At 43.0% G+C, this 21,669-nt stretch overlaps 1 protein-coding gene across 6 annotated transcripts in view; it reads right to left on the reverse strand.

The window, feature by feature from the left end:
• CTNNA2 (catenin alpha 2) overlaps positions 1-21,669 on the reverse strand; it is a 1,197,048-nt gene that overhangs the window by 358,094 nt on the left and 817,285 nt on the right. The window lies entirely within an intron of this gene.

A 21,669-nucleotide genomic window follows, 5' to 3' on the forward strand; every position in this document is an offset into this window, starting at 1 on the left:
TGTGTGTGTGTGTGTGTGTGTGTGTGTGTGTGTGTGTGTGTGTGTGTAGGGGTGATCTAGTGGCCACAGGGAAAATCCAGAAATTCAGAAGTAGCCAGGCTCATTTTGAAACATTAAGAAGGACAAACAGCTTATCAGGTGGATGTACCCCACATGATTAAGGACTGAAAAAAGCAAGACCCTTTATATTATATTTGGGGGTGGGGGGTGCAGTGCAATCTAGCCACTTCAAAGCAATTGAAAGGCAGACTGAGGACTGAGCATCCTTGCTCAGCCTTTAAGGCAGAGATCATTGCAAATGCTTTTTAAAAGGCAGTGCCACACAGTTTTTCTTATGAGCAGGAAACATTTTTGCACTTAATACAAGCATCTTTCAAATCGATTCAAAATCTCACCCCCAAATGCCACTGGTTCACTATTCTCCTACGCCTTTGATTCACCAGACTTAGTAGCATTTGTTTCCTTTTCCATACTCTCTCAAGTGAAAGACCCTCATCTCCTACTCTCTGTGGTCTGACTCAGGGAAATAAGGCGGAATACAAACGTTCGGTGATGAAAACTGTGCTTTCTGGAGCATATTGGTAAGACTGCAGCAAGCTGAGGCTCTCAGCAGTGACAGCACATTCCTAGTTGCTCTGGGGAACAGTGGGAAAATCCTACCCTGGGCTGAACTCCTCCCTGGGTGCTGCTTGTAGCAGGAGACTTTAGGGGCAGACGGGATACAGAAGTGATGGGGGTGCGGTGGGATGGGGAAAATGAGCTTTTGATCCTATGTTCCAATGTTACTGAAACAGGAATAATTTGTTAACCCAGGACAGAAAAGCTGCCTCTCTTCAGATTGCCCTGTTGTGTGATGCCTGCTTTCCTGTGTTGTCTTAGTTTTTTTCTGTGTTGGGGTCAGTGATTTCCCCTTCCCAACCTCATAGGTTTCCAGGTCCACAGAGGTGTGGGTTGTTTATTGAACTAAATTCAAGAGTGGTAGCAGGTGGCGATGTGGGGAAGGGACAGGGGAGGAGTATGTGTGATGGTCTTTCACTAGCTAGCAATTTAAGCAAATGTATGATTGAAATAAACTGTCATGAGTGACAGCTGGTGAGCTAACGTTGTCCATGTCCAGAAGTTTTTCTCAAACTCAGGTGCTCGCCCCTCTGAATGATCTTACAGACTGGCATCTTTCTTTTTTCCTTTTCTTTTGGGAGGGAGAGCCAAGTCTGAATAACAGGAAGAGGGATGGCGGGAGAAAACATACACCACCCTCTCCCAAAATGCAAATGCCTCCGGCCACCTACCTAAAAAGGCACAATCAGCTGTTTGAAATGCAGAATGGCATCACCAGGAGGTTTACTTAATCTGAGGGTTGTTAGTAGATTTCTCTTCTACCAATGGAGAACCCAGTATGCCTAAAAATACTGCTTCTAAGAGGTTCTTTCAAGAGAAATATTTTGCAAATGTCTCTAAGATGTTAAGCCTTGGTGGAGAGCTTCTTACACATGCACAGACGCGTGGGTGCGCGTGGGCGTGCGTGCGCGTGCGCACCCCCCCCCCCATAATCTCATTTTCTCTGACCAGGAAACTTCATCTTATTTTGTTTATAATTAAAACATGACTTTATGACACATACCATGCACGCAACACCCATTTAAACTAGTAATGTTGTAGAAGAGAGACGCTTTGATAACTTTGAGGGGGTTTTGGATTTAGTCTAAGAATGATCATTTGGGAATGCCATTGTAAACAGCATCTCACTTGGAGGGCAGGGACTGCAGGAACATCTATAATGAAACCTCAATAAAGAGACCTCCTCTAGGAGACAAAAGACCTTTTCTGGAAAAAAAGAAAAAATCCCCCAATTGTGCAACTGAAGGATTCAATTCAATCCTTGGATTCCATGGATTTGATGTGCTCCTAGGAAGGTTCCTGAAATCCAGTGCCAAAAGCTGCTCTGGCTTGGTGCATTAAGGGCGGTGTTGGTGTGCTTACAGGGAAAGCTTCCAGAAGCAAAACCTTATTGGTAAACATCAGAAGCACAGATCCACCCTACCCCCTAGAAATATGGATATTGGAAACTGGAGAATTTCTCTCCTATCTCTAAGACTTTTTCCCTCTTTATTCTTCTTTTGTAAATGTGGCCATGAGAAAAAGCTAGAGAATAATCATGCTTTGGTATTTGCTGCTGCCACCCCTACCCACCGTATCACTAAAAACCACATATGTAGAAGATCTGAAGTCCAAGTAAATCTAATGAAATACTATTGTAAACAGGACTCTGTAACCTGAGACATGGAGAACAAATGATGGTCATGAATACTGTGTTCTTAATTTGTGTGTGTGTGTGTGTGTGTGTGTGTGTGTCTGACTGTCTCTGTGCTGTGTGCCTTTATAGGCAAGGAAATATGTTTCCTACACAAACAGAAATTTAGCTCACATCATTTCATGCTCCTGCACCTCTTGCTTTGGAGAATGGCAGCAGGTGGGGGAAGGCAAGAATGAGGGAAATTGGTAGATTTAACTAAGGTTTTATGACACTTGAAATCTTTTCTTTCTTAAATTAATTGATCTTTAAGCTTCAAGAAACTTGCTCTGTCTGACCCCCTCTAAGGAAACTACTGAGCATTTAAAAGACAATCTGATTTTTTAAAGGTGTAGCACCCTTTTTGTTGTTGTTCTTCCCTCAGAGGGTGCTGATCTCCTTGTCCTGTGCTGTCTGGAAGGAATTTAAGACCTGGGCATTGTCTCTTCCTGGGCATTGTGATGGATTAAGCCTCCATTTGCAGTACCTTCCCAGCTGATTAAAGTTCAGCCCTAGTATAGAGGTTTCTCAAATATTTATATAGAAAAAAAAGTCCTTTCAAATGACACTCTCAGACCAGCCTTAGCCCCAATAGTTTTTTTTTTTTTTTAGGTGGTACCAGAGTGAGCAGGTTAAATGAAACCCATCCTTTGGCCTTCACTCTGAGGAAACACAGCCCCTGGGGCTCAGACTCCAGCCCTGATAGTTGAGACCACCAGCCAGTCCAGGCTCTCAAGACTGCAAAGTTGCCATCATAAAGAAAAGGTTATTCCAGTAAAAGGAAACTTTTAATATTCTCTCAAGCTCTTCAAAGTCTAAGAGTGCCTTACCTTTTTTCCCCTGCCTTCAGGAAGGAGACATTCGGTATGACTTAGCATCAACAACACGTTTATGAGTACGTGTAAGTCATTAGAGGGGCAGACACTACCTGTTATTTCTCTCAAGTTTCCTGAGCAACTGCACACAGATCACGGGAAGGCTTAGGGGCCTCCTGTGTTGCTGGGTTACATCAATCGACTTGTCAGCAAGTTCGGCACTTATTCTGTCTGGTGCAGCCGTGTAGAAGGAAGCACTGGTGGATCACACATCCTGGGATCATGAAAGGCATCAGATACCCTTCTCACAGAGAACATTATCAAGAGGCCAGAATTTATATGCTTTGGAGAATGGGTATTATAATGTTTCAGGGTAGTCAAAATAAGCATCAATTATATCCTCTAGATAGGTGGTTATGTTGGTTGATTTGGGCTTGCCATGGATGGAATATCAAATAGCAAGGAGTTAATTGGAATATGACTATTAGGCTCCTGAAATATATTTTGGGAGAAGTTTAGGGATATACACATACATACATATACGTAAATGACATAAAATGACACATAATAGTCACACATACTACATTGTCATGTATGTATGTATATATATATATAACCACACGTATAACAACATACACATGATCATATTATATAACTAATCCCTCCAGCATTAATTATCCTCCTGCTTTCTTCTTCCATGATCAAACTTTTACTCACAAAAGGATCTGATAAAATCAATCACGAGGTGTAAAGGACTGAGGTGGCTGATGGTATTTTCAGGCATTAGTTGAGTGGTAGAGGCTCTGCAGGCTGGGGATCTTCTGAGCTCCTCATTCCATAGAAGGGTGTATGCCTGCTACCTAGTGGTAAGAGCCAGCAAAGCATTCTTTACAGAGCATGCACCTAACTAAGGAGTTCCACCTCAGGGTTACAAAACATTTCTCCATTAAAAATTGCTCTACTCAAATTTTTTTCCAGGGATCCTGCAGGCAGAATTCTTCCTCCTGTGACTGGGCCCCATCTCCTGGCCTTCCTCAGCTGGACACAGTTTACAGTTTTTTGCTCAAAGCAAACACCTGGCTATTACGTCCTGAAGGCTTAGTCAGGGTTGTAAATGAGACAGAGAAAATACATTTATTGAATGGTTACTTGGTATGTGAGCCTTTATCTAGACCTTATCTTTACATGAGGAACCTGAGGCCTAGAGAGGTTGAGTGTTTTTGTACAGCTAGTAATTGGAAGCACAGGGCATTCAGTCTGGTGTCCTTTTAACTATACCCTGTTTCTAATTTCCTTGAATGGTTACCTCCTCCACTGCTCTAACCAGCAAAGACCCTAGGACTAGCCTGGGCTAAGGGTACATGCTCACCCTATTCTTGGTGGATGACATGGGTGCAATGCTCGAATCCAGGAATTTTCATCATGACTTTGTTTGCTCTGGCCTCTGGTAATCGGGTCATGCAGGACTCTGCCAACAGAGGAGACCTCTTACAGGCTTCCAGGAGCTCAAAGTTCAGTTAATCATCCAGTCCAACCACTAACCAGAGGATTTTGGACTCAGAGAGACTAAGGTCTTCCAGGTATTCATATATTACTGTTGAGGATTTATTTAATGACCCCTCTTGGTCATTAAATGGGCTATGTCTCTATGGTGGTGGGTCTCAACCAGGGGCAGATCTGCCACCCAATCAATGTAATGTCCAGAAACATTTGTGATTTTCATGCTTGGGGGTGGGATGCTACCAGCATCCAGTGAGTAGAGGTCATGGATCCTGCCGAGCACCCCACAATGTACAGGAAGGCCCCCTCAACAAGGAATCATTTACCCTAAAATGTCAAGGGTGCCGAGTTTCAGAAACTCTGCTCCCTGGTATAGAGTAATGAGGCCATTGACACCAACAAGCTGCGTTCCAGCTTTGCTTGGATTCGTTCACCCAGCTCTGTTGCCTTCTAACCTTCCTCTCTTGCAAGAGAATTGGAAGTCTAAAGAAAACCCCTCAGGTTGGCTGCTAATCGGCGCGAGGACCTGTAGCTAGCACACGCTTCTCAAACAACATATGGCAAAACTTAAATTAACTGGGACAAAACCCGTCAGAGCCCTCCACTGACCCACTTTTTCTCTGGCAATATCTCATTTAGGAAACAGAAAAAAAAATTGAGTTAACAATGGATATTTAATTAACAAGAAGGAAAATGAGAAACTTGATATTCCTTTCAGTAGGTGTTCTGATGTCTGGGCTTTTCCCCTTCTCCAACCAAGCCTGGAATGTCTCCAAGGTGGGAATGGGCTTTCATTTGAAAAATCAATGTGCTGGGACTGCCCTGGAGGTCCAGTGGTTAAGACTCCGCACTTCCAACTCAGGGGGCGTGGGTTTGATCCCTGGTTGGGGAACTAAGATCCCATAGACCATGTGGTGCAGCCAAAATAAAAATCAATCTGCTTAGTCTAGTGAGTGGTGGACATATTAATCAGGGCCATGATTTCAGACCTTAGAAGCAGGATGGTCTAGAGATGCAGGCATCACAAACTGAAAGGCATGTGGGGCCAGGCAGACCACATTGATGAGTGACGTTTATGGGCCTATGACATTAGGAGAGAACTAGAGAGTTCACTTCAAAAATGCAACTTACTTTTGATTGGTCCTGGTTAATCAACAATTCTGCAGGCTATGTCGAGAGAGTGCTCTGAAAGAACCCCGGTCTTGAAGTCAGGAGAGATGGTCTTTAGACCTGGAGCTGGTACTCACAGGCCTTGGGTCCAACTGGTAGTCATCCTAACTGCAGACAGCCTCTCTCTCTGCCTTTGGGAGGGTTCATCCAGGTATTCCCTAAGGACCCTTCGGGTTCTAGGCTTCTATTTCATCATTTTCCCCGACAATAAAACAAACCTGGTTTCAAGCTAGTGCCACTTAAACAGAAAATTAAAATTCCCCTGAATTCCCATTCCCCAAATATTCTGATTCATCAGGCTTGACTGCATGTGAACGTGTAATGGTAGATAAAAATTCATAAAGAGACCAGGGCTTCAGAAAGGGATGTGGGTATGCTGGGAAACAGATGAGAAAGCGCGGGCAAGTGTGGGTGGAAAATGGGGTTTTTAGAACGTGCAGGAAGATGAAAGGAAACCCTAGAGAGGACACACACTCACACTCACCCACACGTGAGATGGGGAGACACAGGGAACTGTCATGAAGCAGGACCAGTAAAATGGCTGAAGAAGCCACTAAGGTGGAGGGTGGGGGCAGGGAAGAAGTACAGGCAAACGTTTGCACAGGACTCCTGAAATAACTTACTAGATCTGAGTAAGTGGCTACAATGAAAACTAGGGGTTCAGAGCCCTTTAGTAAAATGAGAGCAAGGGGGAGGGATGGAGAAAGGGAGAGGTGGGAAAAGTAAAAGTCAAGGTTGGAAGGTGGGGGGAGAGGGGAAGAGAGAGGAAAGAAAGAGAGCAAGAGGGGAGAGAGTTTCAAGATTTGTGCTTTATATTGATCGAATAATCATCGGGAGTGGCTGTGATACACCAACTCTACTCCACAACCCTTTTTAATCGTTTCTTTCCTGACTCTGCTCTACCAGGTTGGCTATTGGCTTCTTATCAATGTCATGTTGGGAAGCCATTTTTCTCTCTGCTTTATGAGAAAAAAGATAATTTTCTAGTTGCATCCTTCTTTCTTTTGCTCAGCTAGGAAAATGCTTCTCCACCCTGACTGCACATTGAAAGCACTTGAGAGCTTTAACAAATATTGATGCCTGGGTCCCTCCCACAGAGATGTGGATTTAATTGATCTGGAGCGTGGCTTTGGTGAGGTTATGTTTTAAAACTTCCCAGGTGATTGTAAAGTTCAGTCAAATTTGGGAAACACTGAGCTAGAGGGTCACAAGTATCGCCACATTTGTAGCTCAGCAATCTGTAAGATCCACAAGTCAGACTGCAGCTCTTTAAGAAAGCATTGTGGGCTGGTGGATGGGGGTCAGCGTTAAGTGCGGAGGCCCCAGCCTCACTGACTCCTCCAGGTGGGGCTGATTTTGTGAGAAAGATGTACAAGCATACATGGGCTTGTCATTTGTTTCTGAGTGTTCTATAGTTTACTAAGTATTCTTTACAATTATTTTATTTACTTTAATTCTCCCAACAATTACAAAAGGCAGACACAAACTTGTCCCATCTTTTAGACAAGAAGACTCAGATCAGAAGAGGTTAAGTAGCTTGCCGAAGGTCAAGGCCTAGCACCTGGAACTGCGTCTTCTAAATTCTGTGTCCTCCTCCGTCATTTCCCTTTCCTTCTCTGATTGATTGCGATGAGACATGGCTGGCCTTGCTCAAAGTACAAACCTCAGTAAGTCTTCCAGCAGGAGTCCTGGAGAACACATTGCACTCATACTCCTATACCTTCTCCCTCACCAGCCAGAGTCTGGCAATGACAAAATTTGGCATCACAGTCTCACTACTGCCCATTTGGTGCCCCCCTCAAGCCCCCTCCCAAGCCTGATACTCTTCTCATTTCCACAGGAGCCTCCATGATGCCTCAGAGACTTCCAAATACATGCCAACGCTTCCCAAATAGCGAACATCAAAATGTTCCCTTTCCATTCAGCCTACTGCCATCAACTTCTTTACCAGCAACTCTTTAAAGGATGTGAAAACTAAATGCTAGTAGAAAATGGATGGATGGATCTTGATACCTATTTTGCCCAGAAATTCTTGCAGTTTAAAATAGATCTTTTGGGGGAATAACCTAAGGAAATTGTTCTAATGCTAGAATTGAAGGTACTGAAACACCTGGGTGATGTATATTTGGAGAGGAGATCCTTCCTTGTTCCTCTCAAATGAAACAACACAGGCAATTGCTCATATGTAAGCTCAGATCTGCCAACAGTTTATGGGACTTAAAATAAAGCCAGGATAAAGACTGAATCTTCCAGCATATTTTATCTCCTTAAACCAATGTCCTCTTTAGGAATCATGTATTACTAAATGTTCACCATCAGTGTGTTTATCTTCAGTTAAGAGTTCTCAATATTGCAAACTATGTGTGGCAGGGAGCTCTATCTCAGAGATATTCTAGGCAGACTTGGATAAAAGTGAGATGGCTCAGTCAGTGGCAAGTGAGAGCTGGATTAGTCTGCCACAGAAAGGTCTGGAAAAGCCAAGCTACACACAATTAATGGAATAATGCAACAATCTGTCTTTGGCTGGCCAAGGCAATCTTGTCATTTGTCCCTCAGCTGCAGGACAACCACACACTCTGTGATTTTGTCTCACTGTCTGCTCCATAGTGATTGCATTTGCTGTGAAATCTATACTTCCCTGCAACTGTGTCTGTGTGTGTGTGCATGGGTTTTATTCTAAAAGTAATGGTCCTTCTTGGAATTCAGCCTCACTCTTTTGCTTTCTGTCCAGGTCATTTTTATCTCAATTTCTCTTATTTATCCTTTTTTGTACACTATTTCAAAAATCATAAAGGTGCAAAGAGAAAAGAACAAACATACTGTAAGGAAAAAGAGAAGGAATCATGTCATCACTGAACTGCAACTAAAGGTAACACATCACTCAGATTTTTTAGTTCTCATTGAATTGGTCAACTCATTCAATCAAAGTGACACAACATTTCTTGTTCAGGGATTAAGGAAATGTTTGTTGAGTGAGCAATAGACCAATTTAACTTGAAGGTGAGGCATTAGCAAGAAGACTGTGGTAAGAGTCTAGGTCCACCAGACTCATCATGGGTGTGTGGAGGAGAGGCCTCCACTTCAACCTGATCCATTTACGAAAGGCAAACACCACCACCCCCACCCTGCAATGGACATGTTTATTACACAGTGTATTTACAAGGTACCTGGCAACCTGCTAAATCCTTAACATTTTCTCATTTAAACCCTGCAACAAACCTTTATCCTTCCTTGTCCAGAGGAGTATTAATATTCTCACTTTACAGACAGGTAAACTAAGGTTTAGAGAGGTTCAATGACTTGCCCAAGGTCACTTACCTTAGTGGTGAGGGGGGGTCAAACATTGATTCTGGAGACACAGTGCTTGGGTTTACTTCTGGCTGAGTGACTTTGGCAAGTTACTTAACCTTTCTGATACTCAATTCCTTCAACTATAAAATGGAGATAGGGTTATTAGGAGAATTAAATAAGTTATTATTGAGAATTAAATGAGATATTCTTTGTAAAGTGGGTGCCTGGTACATGGTAGGTACTAGATAAGTGGGGTTTTGGTTTGCTTTAATAAAAGATAATGAAAGATAAACAAAACAAGGTCACACAGCCGGCAGGGGTGCTGAGTCCAACAGGGCTGCAAAGCCATGTTACCCCCATTTTCTTCTGTGATAGGGTACTACCCAAAAATCTGAGATCCTGAAAGCACTGGGTCTGGAAGGAGAAGTTAAGGAGGTAGAGTGTGAAGTCTGAGGGTAGAGAGACACGTTTCTTCCTTTATAGCTTTGCAAGCGGCTCAGGCCTTAGCCTTGATACCCATGTTTGACATTTTTCTGGTTCTTAATTGAATTGGATTTGCCACTGAGATCAGACAGTGCTGGTGAATGTAGCCCATCACTGGAATATGCGTGTGTGTGTCTGACATCTATGTACCCATGCAGCTGTGGCCCCGCCTTCTACCTTCACACATACCAAAGCCTGGCGGCCAGCTCAAGGAAGCATCATTTGTGTGGGTCTTTGGCAACACAGCAAAACTCACTTTCACATCGGAGCTGTTTGCTCTCTGTAGTCAATTCCTGAAGGTGGAAAGAGACTACACAGCTTGCGATTGTTACCCAGCTCCCAAACTTTTATTTAATATCGGCAATATTAAATCACACTGGCCCCCGAGACATTAAGTATACATCTTCAGCTGTAACAGACTTGCTGGTGTTTATTTAAAGATGTTTTTTTTCTCTGTGTACTAACAGCCGCAGTTTGATGCTGCTCAAGCAGGTGTAACAAAAGGAGAACACGTCTGAGGTGGACGCTCTTCTGGGAGAGGAGCTCATGTGTTATGAGGCAGAGTCCAAGTTCCAGCTTTGTCACTTGGCTGCTGGCCTTTGGGCAAGTCAGTGCCACCTGCCTGGCTTTTCCTTTCTCATCTGTAGTAGTAATTTTGGGCAGTTTTTTTAGTTCTCTGATCTGGTAGGCAGGGTGTGGAGGAAAGCAGGGGTGATTTCCAATATATTCTCCACTGCTGTTGCTTATCAATAGGTAAAGTTATGAATTCATTAGACATGCCCCAAGGGAAGCTTCCACTCCTCCTTAGAGACCTGCCCAACGCCACAAACAGAGATTATGTTTGGTCAGAGGAAATGCTCTATTTTGCTCCGAGGGAATTAGTTCCTGAAAGGTAATTCTGTTCCAAGCCCCAGCCTGTTCCTTGTGATTTGCTCACAGAATGACTAAAGAATGCTCCGCACCGGCTTTGGATGGGCATTTTGGAAAGACTTTGGCCACAATGAAACCCCAACACATGCCTCTATACTACCAGGAAAAGCTGTAACTATTGGGAAATTGAGGACCACTTTCAGTTTAGTGTTTTGTGTCTTTGCTAACTTGTTTTATTGTTTGTTGTTTGTTTTCTCTCTTCCCTCCCTTCCTTCCTTTCTTTCTTCTTTCCTCCTCCTTCTTTTAAAAAAATTTTTTTTTTACTGAATTCATAGTTTTGAGCTATGGAATGCATTCTCAACAGGGGTAATACTGAACCCAAGGAGTAAAAATTGGCTCTTAAGGGGATGAACAAAATCTTACTAGTTTTATGTATAAAGTACACATATACATAGGGTAGACAGTATGTAAACAGATACACAATATATCTGTGGTATTAAAATTTCAAAGTGAGGGGACAATTGGGGAAAAAAAGGTCCAAAAAAATCTCTTGGAGGGAGATAACGAAAAAAGAAGTTTGAGAAATGCTGAGATAGATAGTGATTAACATGGGGAAGAGACAAAAATCACAAAAAATTAAAGCATCATGGCAGGTCACCAACTGAGATTTTGAGAAGGTCAAAGGAGGTCTGGGTTCTTCGATATTGAAACCTGGAATTCAGAGGTTATTTGAACAGCCAAAGTTTCATTTGTGGAATTTGATCTTATCAGTCCGTCCTACACTCAGCATCTCCCAGAGCTGTTTTTACTTGGAAGTTTCATGATGTGTTAGAAAAAAACTGTTGGGATGGAATTAATAGACTGAGCCCTGGTCCTGGCTCTGTCACTTACTGACAGATATATCACCTCCTCTGCAGACTTCAATTCCCTTATGTATAAAATTCAGAAACTAATCTCTGCTCAGCCTGTCTCACAAGGATCTGGTAAGGATCAAAGGAGAGAATGTAAGTGACAACTTTAGAAGCTACGTAGTATCATGCAAAGACTTACAGCAGTGGACGGAGGAGGGTGGTGACATATGGGTGGCCACCCACAGTGTGACTTTAGAGGGCCACATGCTTCAAACTCCCCTCCACAGGGAGTGGAATTCCTGCTATTAGTCACTGCTCTGAATTAAGTCCCTCATGAATCCTCTCTCTCTTGAGAGCATATGTAGCAGGGAAGCAACAACTAGACTGTTTGCTTCTTAAGGGAAGCACTCCTTTCACTTGACTTTGCCCCTCAACGTGGAGCAGAGTCTGACCCACTTGAGTCTAATGGCCTTTGGGCAGGTCATCATTTGAGCTTTAAGAACTGTGGCCTTCACATCTCTAAAATGGACACACCGATGGCTGCCTTGCAGGTTCTTGGGAAGATGATCAGGGATCACATATACTGAGTCAACCACAGTGCTAGCTGACAGTAAGTTCTCAAGTAATAGTAGTTCCCAGCCCGTGTCACCAATGTATAGTCACACGTTGTATTTATACAAACAGACTAGAGGAGCATTGAAAGGCATTAGGAACAATTGGTTTCTAGAAATGGATTCTAAGAAGTAGCTGTAAGAGGTTAATTTAAAGAGAGCATTAAATATTAGTAATATAAAAGCTATCTCCATGGAGGGAAAAGTTGGGGTTTAGCAGCTACCGTAAGTGGGAAGAAAGAGAGCACCATCTCTATTAGGCAAAGTCAGCTGGAATACTTAGTTAAGGAGGTTACCAAGCTCCCTTCACACAGGCGATTCAAGACTTGCCACAGGTGACTGCCTTTATTTTTCTCCCAATATAATGATTCTTTCCAGTTCTGTTAACAGATCCAGTCCCCAGTCCTCCTTCTCTGCACGCACCTCTCTCCAGACCTGCTAGATCTCCTAAGAATTTAAATTGAGATCTCAGGAAGAAGGGGGAACGGAAGTCCACCCTGGTTCAATTATAATCATGTATTGCATCATATCACTGCCATCAAACTCAAAAGTGCATGTGCTGCTGTTCTGAGTGTTCATGCACAGGCTCTGGCTGTGGTCCTGTATCTGTCGGCCGGTGAGACTCAGCATTCCTGGGTACCACAGCCAAACAGCCTTGAACTGCAGCAAAATCCAGCAACAGATTCGGCAGCCTGCAGCCTGCTGGGTTCCACTGGTTTACCCGGGGATACCAACCCCAAAGAACTGGGGTGAAAGCAGATGGGGAAGAGGGAAAGGGTCTGTTTGTGTTTTGATTTTTTACCAGGCTCAGCTCTTCGGGTAAAAGAAAAGAAGAATCGTGCTCTGAGCTGGTGTCCTGCCAAGCTGCCTACCCTCCCTTGCTAGTCCAAGCACTCCACCGTCTGTGCAGACTGCAAAACAGCAGTTTCTGGAAACACACTGAAAAGTCTGGGCCGGTCCAGAAGCAGTAGATTCTTGGTATCTGTGTGGTGGGGTTTTAGGGATTTTATTTTTCACCTTAATTCTTTTAAAAACTGCGAGCTCTTTGAAGCACATCTGTTATCCACACCTTCTGTTTGTAAAATGAGACTGAAGGTATCCTCTCTAGAGAAATTCCTGAATCTTCTCTGTAGTTCAATGCTTCCACTGACAGTTTGGCTCACAGAGTATGACTGTGGTAAATATTAAAGAATGTTAATAAAAATGAGATAGAACACCTAGGGATCTTTTCTCTTTTCCGAATTTTGCTTTGCTCACTACTAAAGTTTATCTTGACAGAAAATTTACTTTCCTGATCCACATCATTTCCCAAAGCAATTTTCCAACAGCAAATATAAATTTGTGGTAATTGTGAAGAGGTTTTCAATCCCTGTGCTAAGGAGGCCACGGGGTTTCAACAGTTTGTCTCACCTTGAGGTAAATACCCCTCACTCAGGAAACTATCACTGAGGACCCTGGGCAGCAGCTGGGGGTGAAAGCCTGAAAATGAGCTCTTAGGTTTCCAAAATAAACAGGCTTGGTGGGGGAGATGGTTTGAGTTTTAAGATCAAATCGTGAGAAAGTAATTAAGTCATTAAGAAAATAATTGCATAAGTCCACATAGCTGTATTCTCAAACAGGATGAAGCACTAAGCAAACGAGATGCCTTTACATTGCACTGAACTTTGACCTGGTTAATACAGATTACATTTGTACCCTATCAGAGGTGTGAGTTTAAGCACATATCATGAGATAAAATTTGTGTTCTCGTTGTTGCGTTTGCTTTTAGTCCTCAGCCTTTAGGTCTCTAGAGGATGAAAAATGATTGGGCTTTGGAATAAAATACACCTAGATTTGAGTCCCAGCTCCACCATACACACAGTGAGTGATAAGGGGCAAGCAACTCAGCCTCTATTAGTATAGGGATGGTTTAAAATTTCTACCTTGATTGTTTGGGGAGGAGTAGTGTTAATGTACGTAAAACATTTTGCACATGCTGGGCACATAGAGAGTGCTTAATAAGTATGATTAGTATCACCAGTATCTTCTTCATATTATTTTCATTACTTCTGGTACCAGATGTATCTATTACCACTGAAGCAGCTTTGACTTTGTACACAGTGAATCTTCTTTCCAATGCTATTGGCAACAGAGTGGAATTCAGTCTATGAATATCACTAGACAGAATCACATAACATAATAAGCTGTGAGGTTTGATGAAAACATAAGCCACCAACAGGGGTTATTCCTGATGTGTCCAATCCAACCCACAGATGCTGAAGCCATTTCTCTCTTCCTCCCTATGCCCATGACTTCTCTATGTCCTCCTTTTCTTTCTAGTCATTCAAATTTTCATGATGATGAAACATCCAGTTCGGGTTCTAAAGATATCTAAGAAACCTTTCCCGATGTCTTCAGCTCACTATGGTTCTCCTTCTCGCCACCAGAAGGTGTTAGAACATTCACTGACCTTAGAAGCCATGTTTCCCAGTCTGGACTGCTCCAGGATATCTCCTTTTCATTGTCTCCATTATTAATTTACTTACTACCATGTACCATGCATATATGTTTTGTGTCCCATTATACACTATTCATGGTCAGGAGACAACTCATTTGCATTTAATTCCATTTAGTTTCTTTCTAGGCACCATGGAAGCAAAGAGAACAAGACATGGCTCTGCTCTCAAATGGTTTACAGTCCAACAGGACAGGTACAATGCCCACACATATGAGGACAACCAAAGACGGAAAAGGATATATACTACAACACAGGTGTATCAAAGTGTTCTGAGGACACAGCAAAAAGAGAGGAGTGTCCCAATTCAGGAAATGGGTGGGAGGTAGAAGAGTTCTGGGTCTAGGTAGGTGGGTGGGGATTTGACAGGCAGAATGGAAGGAAAGGGTCTCTCAAGAGAACAATCCACTATGTGCAATGGCATGGAGGCAGGCAAATGAAAGGGAGGTATGGGCCAAATGCACTGGCAAGGTGCCTACCTGCAATTCATGACTGGATTTGTTATAAGCAGATACTTAATCAGCAGAACAATCTAGAATCTAATTTTGTTCCATTTCAATAAGGAAATGTATCCTCTTTCTAACAGGATGAGTTAGGGAGAAAAGAACTAACCACTCTGATATCCTTCCCCTGTGCTCACTGTTAGAAGTAGAATAGAGTCCCGGGGAGTGTTTCCTAAGGCTTCCTGAAGGGAGGTTCTGCAGAAGCATCTCAGAGATTATTAATCGAAAGGAAGTATTTGAAAAGGTCACTGTAACATCCAGGGCAGAGAGAGGTTTTAGAGAATGTCTTCTGAGATTGGAAGGGTGACATGGTTGCAACCAGCAGGGATCTGAGGAGGTGGCAGGATCTTACAGGGGAGCGGCTATGAGGGGGCTCCTAAGGAGACTGAGTCACAAGCACCATCCTCAGAAAAGACTCCAGTGACCAAGCATGGTATGAAACAGCAGATCTGACTGCCTTTGAGGAACCATGTGGACACGGACAATGATCAGGGAAGTGGAGATCATGTGACCTGAAGATCAGAGCACCATTCCTGAGAGTCTGGACCAATATAAGGCCTCCAGTGCCATCACATAATCAAGAGAGGTTGGTATGGCACAAGAATCCTTATAGTAATTGACAGTTAACTTCCCTGGTAAGAGAGAAAGCTTCAAGTAGATTAGATGCAATTTTACAAGAAAACAAAAAGCCAAGTGAAATATTTTCACTCTTGTTGTAAAGTAAATTTTATATCCATTATACTGACTTTTATCACACAAGACATGCCTGTATAACACCATGCAAACAGAGTGGCTGAAATATTACTGGCGTTCTTGATAGTCATGGTATTCAACAAAGTCATGTTTGGAGTCTCATCAGTCAGGAGACCATTTAATTCCACATCAGACTTTGAGTGTCTCATAAACTTCCCTGAGAAGACCCTAACTTGCATTCCCATTGGGAATCCTGCCTGGGTTGCCTGAGTTTTATCTATTTGTATGAGTACCCAGTGGGCCCACTGGGGCAAAATAAAGGAACATATCAGAACTGATGACTGGGTCCCTAGACTATGACTCTTGTACAAAGACCAAAAGCAAAAGTGACCATCAGTCTCTCCATGAATTCCCTGGACGAAACTAAAAATCACTGTGAGGTAAGAGAGTTGAGACACCTGGGCTTGACCTTGAGGCACTGGTTGACGGTCATGAAGAATGGATACTTCTGAGTATGACACTGGATGCCCTCCTCGGTGTCCCTAGACCCAGTCTGAGAATGAAAATTGTAAGAAGAGAGATACCAGCGTGGTAGATGCTGCTGGCAATCTATTCAACAGCCATTCCCCATCTTCTTTGTCCATGATGGCAGAGTCTGTCACCATGATAAAGGCCAAAAAAGTCATAGGCTGCTTTGGCCAGCTTCCTTGAAGCCAGGTTGTGGCTGACCAGCAGGACAGATGTCTGCTGGGGAACTTAGTAATATTTTATCCCTAGAAAAAAAGTGATATGTAGAAGAAAATGGCCCTCTTTTTTGGCTCATGGAGAGCCATTCTAAATCCTGCAATGAGCAAGCACAAGGACTAAGCGAGGTAACAGGGCTGAAGAATGGATGGAGACTGGGTCTCTGATGACACTACTGTGCCCCAGAGCCTAGCCTGGGGAATACACCTCTAGACATATTGCTGTGTGAGATAATAAACAACCATTTTTCAAGTCATTGGAAAGTGAGTGCTTCTATGACTTGCAGCCATAAGCATCTTAACTGGTACAGCAAAATTCTAGATGGAATGGGGTATAGACCAGGAAGTTTGAAAAGCTAAAACCATAAGGCTAATCTCTTAAGGAGCCAGAGAAAACAATATCTTTCAGGGAGGGCAGGGCTGAATCCTCCTTTGCCTCTGTGAGTATTTTGAGGGATTCCCAGAGATGATGAGAAGAAGGTGATTGAAGATCAGAGATGATGGAACAGATGGTTTCACAACAGTGTAGAGAGAAACAGCCACCACTTCTGTGCTGTTCAGGCTCGATCGTGGGAGAGGAGAAGCTGGAGAAACTACTCTGGATAGGGCTTGGAGCTGAAAACTATTGCTAACACCCTTGCAATTGTTAACCTCATTCCTTGACTGCCCACCTTAGGACTGAATGAACTGTTGAAGTTGGGACCACTTTTACCTTAGGAGTAGAGGAGACCTGGCAGTATTGTACCATCTAGAATTAGGCCTCCTTAACTCCCCAAGAAGATACCTTGCTATTTTCATTCAGTTGTTAACTCTCCATGCTCTCTTTCTAACAAATAGAACTCTTTATTAAGATATTCAACTCATCCAATAAGAACTTGGGTAGTGAATTTGCAATGCCCCTTGCTGTAACTGCTGTTGAAGCAGAAAGGCAGAATCCCTTCCACTTGTGTGGCCATGGATAAGATTATTCCACTCACACTAATTGTGCTATGGTCAGGGAAATTGAGATAATGCAAGTGCAAATACCTGGCATGTAGCCTAGAATTCATCACTTAGTGATTATTAATGGCCAGCTCCCATTTTCTTTCCCTCCTCCTCTGCCTCTCCTCCCTTTCTCTTTCTTTCTTACTCCTTTCTTTCCTTTTCTTCCCCTCACCTTCCTCTCCCCTCCCTTCTATCCTTTCTTCTCATTAAGTGCTCAGCATATGCAGTGGCTGGAGAAATAACCTTCTTGCTGCATGACTTAGCTATCCCTCTGGCTCTAGGAGGACACAAGGACACACTTCCCCACTGCCCCAGCTGCAGTGGGGCTAAAGGGAAGGCTTATACAATCTGTCATCATCTGTGGTGACTCATTAGACATCTTCCCATTGAAGTAATGCCATAAAGAGGGTACATCCCTAGCCTATCAAACTATACTCATTGAAAACAACTCAAACACTTGGAAGTTCCATCTCTGGGGTTGCATTTGTGAGGTTACTCCTTTTGGGCATAGGTCTCATGTGACAAGTTTATCTCATTACTTGCCCTTTGATTCTTTGTGCCTATAGACGCCAGTGTACACTTTTTAGAAAATAACTTCTTAAAACAACTTAATGACATACACCTGTGATTAGATCCCTTACTCTCAAGTCCTCCTGCTTAAAGTTAACTTGTATATTTCAGATTAAAACCACTTATAAGATTCTCATTCCCATCTCTCATCCTTCATATCCCCAAAGCCTGATTTGGAAGACCACATAGGCTTGATTTCCACAGATTCATAAGCTGCCCTTTTTATGAGCTCCAATGACTTCACCTCCAGAAGTGAATCACTTAACAGTCTTGCATGTAACATGCTGGATGGACTTAGTCTTTGAATTTCTGATGAGCTTGTAACTATGGCCTGGGTCTTGACAATGCACTGTCTTAACAATGCAGATCCTGAGTGAGCACTCAGGGACATTTCTGAATATATCTTGTGTATAATTATCTCTGGTCACCCTGGGGATCCCAAATCCCCTTGGATCAGTGGAGCCAAGAGGTTGCATTTCAGCTAATAGCCAATCGCATTTTATGGCTCTCTTGAGAAGGCAAAGAGAAATGATGGTGTTTCTGTGCAGCATTTCAAAAAGAAACCTTTCAAAGGAGGGAAATCAACTCACCAAAGGAAATAAACAACACTGTGTGTTCACCAAATGCCTTTCAGAAATACCTGAGAGTCCTTTGCCAGTGAAACTTTGCTCTCTGTTTCAAGAGGTGAAAAATAAGAGAGGGGGAAGGTCAGCACAAGATTAAAGAAGGGCCAAGGCTAGGTACTCCACTGGTATGCTAAGTGGATTGCACTGCAATATTTTATCTAAATGTACGCATCCCTATAGGGCTCAAATAGAGGGTATATGCCCTATTGCATTACTTAAGGCTCCAGAACTTAAGGTGACATGTATGGGCACACTTATATGTTGACCTCCTCAGGGTAGTGAGTAGACAAGTGAGCAGAAAGTATCAGTGGGCAAAGCTCTAGACTGGAGGCAAAGACCTGGGTCCATTCCCAGAGCTGCCTCTAACATAGCTGGGTACCTCTGTGCACTGAAAACCTTCTGGTACTTCCCGGCTCCTGGAGGATGGACTGGTGCCAGTAATCATAATCCATTATCTGTGTTGTACTATAGAGTTACAAGTGCTGCAGCCAGCAAACCTGATCCCATTTGATCAGCTCTGCAAAGAGGTGAAGGGAGGAGAGGAAAACAAATATTGTTTGAAGTCAGACAAAGAGATAGGTCCTGACCTTGGCATTTATAGAATCTTATGTCATTTACTCCTTATAACATCAATACTTAGGTTGGTACTGTTCAACTGATGAGAAAACTGAGATTCAGAGAGGGTAAGCAAATGCCCAGTATCCCATAGCTAATGCCATTCTTCCTATTCCAAATCTAACAAATGTCTCCATTATAAAACAGGTATAAGTAGAAAGGGAAGCTTATCCCTACCTTAAGTTGGGACAACTTCCTATTTTACCAAGCAAATCTCCCAGGAGACCAGGTCATGACACAGAAATCTCAGTGCATAGAACACTGTATCTTGCTTGGGCAAGGATAAGTACAAGGCTTTTATGTGACAAGATGTAAGGGACCATGAAAAGCCTCCTTCCACAGAAACTGACTCTATTGATCCAATTTATTTTGGTCAGTATTCCATTCTACCCATTGGTGGATGTCATCAAAGCAACAAGCTGGGAGCTAAAGAGTCAAGACAAAAGATGTGTAAATATTAAAAGGGAGAGGGGCTTCCCTGGTGGCACAGTGGTTAAGAATCCGCCTGCCAATGCAGGGGACACGGGTTCGAGCCCTGGTCCGGGAAGATCCCACATGCCGTGGAGCAGCTGGGCCCGTGCGTCACAACTACTGAGCCTGCGCTCTAGAGCCCTCGAGCCACAACTACTGAGCCTGCGTGCTGCAACTATTGAAGCCCGCATGCCTGGAGTCCATGCTCCACAACAAGAGAAGCCACCGCAATGAGAAGCCCGCACACCGCAACAAAGAGTAGCCCCCACTCACCGCAACTAGAGAAAGCCTGCGCGCAGCAATGAAGACCCAACGCAGCCAAATATAATAAATAAATTTAAAAAACAAAAAAAGGGAGAAAAGAAATCGTATAGCATTGTAAAACTATATAGTATTACAGCTGGAAGATATCTTTAAAATCACTAAATCTAGTGCCTTCCTTAAATTGATAAGAAAGCTGAAGCTCATATAAGCTATGAACTTCTGGGAGTGTCTATGATCACAGGGAGAAAAAGTAGCAGTGCCAGCATTCAACGTCAGCTGCATTCAAACCAGTACTTATCCTGGAGATAGTACTCAACATATATTTACAGCATGAAGAGACAAGTGAGATAAATCTAACTCTCTGGAATAAGTCTGGTACCCTTGATCTGCATTACATCACCAGCACATAGAGGGTAGTGGAGGTGGGCAGGCCCGAGCTGGAAGGCCTTCCTCTGTTCCTCTTGCCCAGGTGGGGCATGAGGCTACCAAGGCTGCTTGATTCAGTGATCTTTTTTCCAAGTTGGACATTTCAGTTGGCTGTAAGTTTTCCATCTCCTTCTTCTCTTCATCTTTGTCTCTCTCTCTTATGCACACAAGCACCCACCCACACACAGCCATCCACACACACATATACACACAGTAAAGTACAAAGTCACTAATGTGCCAAGAGATAACACAAATTCAGTCTCTGACAGAGTCATCTATCCTTCACTACTGCCTTTAAAATGCTTTTTTAGGAGGAGTTTAGTCTGGGGTAGATAATACGATTAGCCATAATTCTTTCTTCATCCATGACTTTGGTATTCCTTTTCCACACCAACTCTGGACTTCCTTGGGCCAATGGGACAGCAGCAAACATGACAAGTGGAGACATTTAAAAAGCACTTGCACAATAGGACATGTCCTTTTGCTGCTCCTGGGAACCCTGAGGCCCTCATCATGTGAACTAGACCAGGCTGGCCTGATGGATGACAAGAACATCTGGCCGGAACCTCAGCCTGCAGCCAGCCAACCACCAGACACATGAGTGAGACCTTCAATCAACAGCAGATGGCAATGAATAAACAACAAGGTCCTACTGTATAGCACAGAGAACTATATTCAACATCCTATGATAACGGAAAAAAATGTTTAAAAAAAGAATGTATGTATATATATATATATATATATATATATATATATATATATATATACATATATATAACTGAATTACTTTGCTGTACAGCAGTAATTAACACAACATTGTAAATCAACTATACTTCAATAAACAACAACAAAAAACAGCAGATGGCCTACACCTGAGGGAGCCCACCCAAGAGCGCCAGAACTCTGAAGCTGAGCCCGGCCCAAGCTGCCAGCACACAAAATCATGAAATAATAAACTTCTTTCTTTTCAATTTCAACCTATTACATTTAAGGATTTTTGTTTCTTTGTTTTTTTTACAGTCAATGCTAACAGATACAGTACCCTAGTAACAGATCATGTAAATTGAATACTTACTACATTGGGGGCACTGTCTTATTTTGTATAATTTTCACCATCTCTGAAGAAGTTATCAATATCCCCACTTTACAGAGGAAGAAACTGAGGTTCCAAGAGATTAATTCACTTCCATATCTAGTGAATGGCAGGTAGCACTTCAAATCCCAATCTCTCTGATGTCACAACAGACTCTCTTAACCACCACCAAACTCCAACAGTTTCAGTGACAGAGGATCTCAGAACCATGTGGTCTGAAGACTGTGGGTAAGGATTGGGTTGGTTTACCCTGTGGAAAGCAGACTCTCAGGGCCAGGAGAGAAACTGTCACTCTTCTGGGGACAG

The sequence above is a fragment of the Aethalodelphis obliquidens genome, unplaced genomic scaffold (assembly GCF_003676395.1).
Source record: "Aethalodelphis obliquidens isolate GAN/ISIS:26980383/991018 unplaced genomic scaffold, ASM367639v1 scaffold35, whole genome shotgun sequence".
In the NCBI taxonomy this organism is placed as follows: domain Eukaryota; kingdom Metazoa; phylum Chordata; class Mammalia; order Artiodactyla; family Delphinidae; genus Aethalodelphis; species Aethalodelphis obliquidens.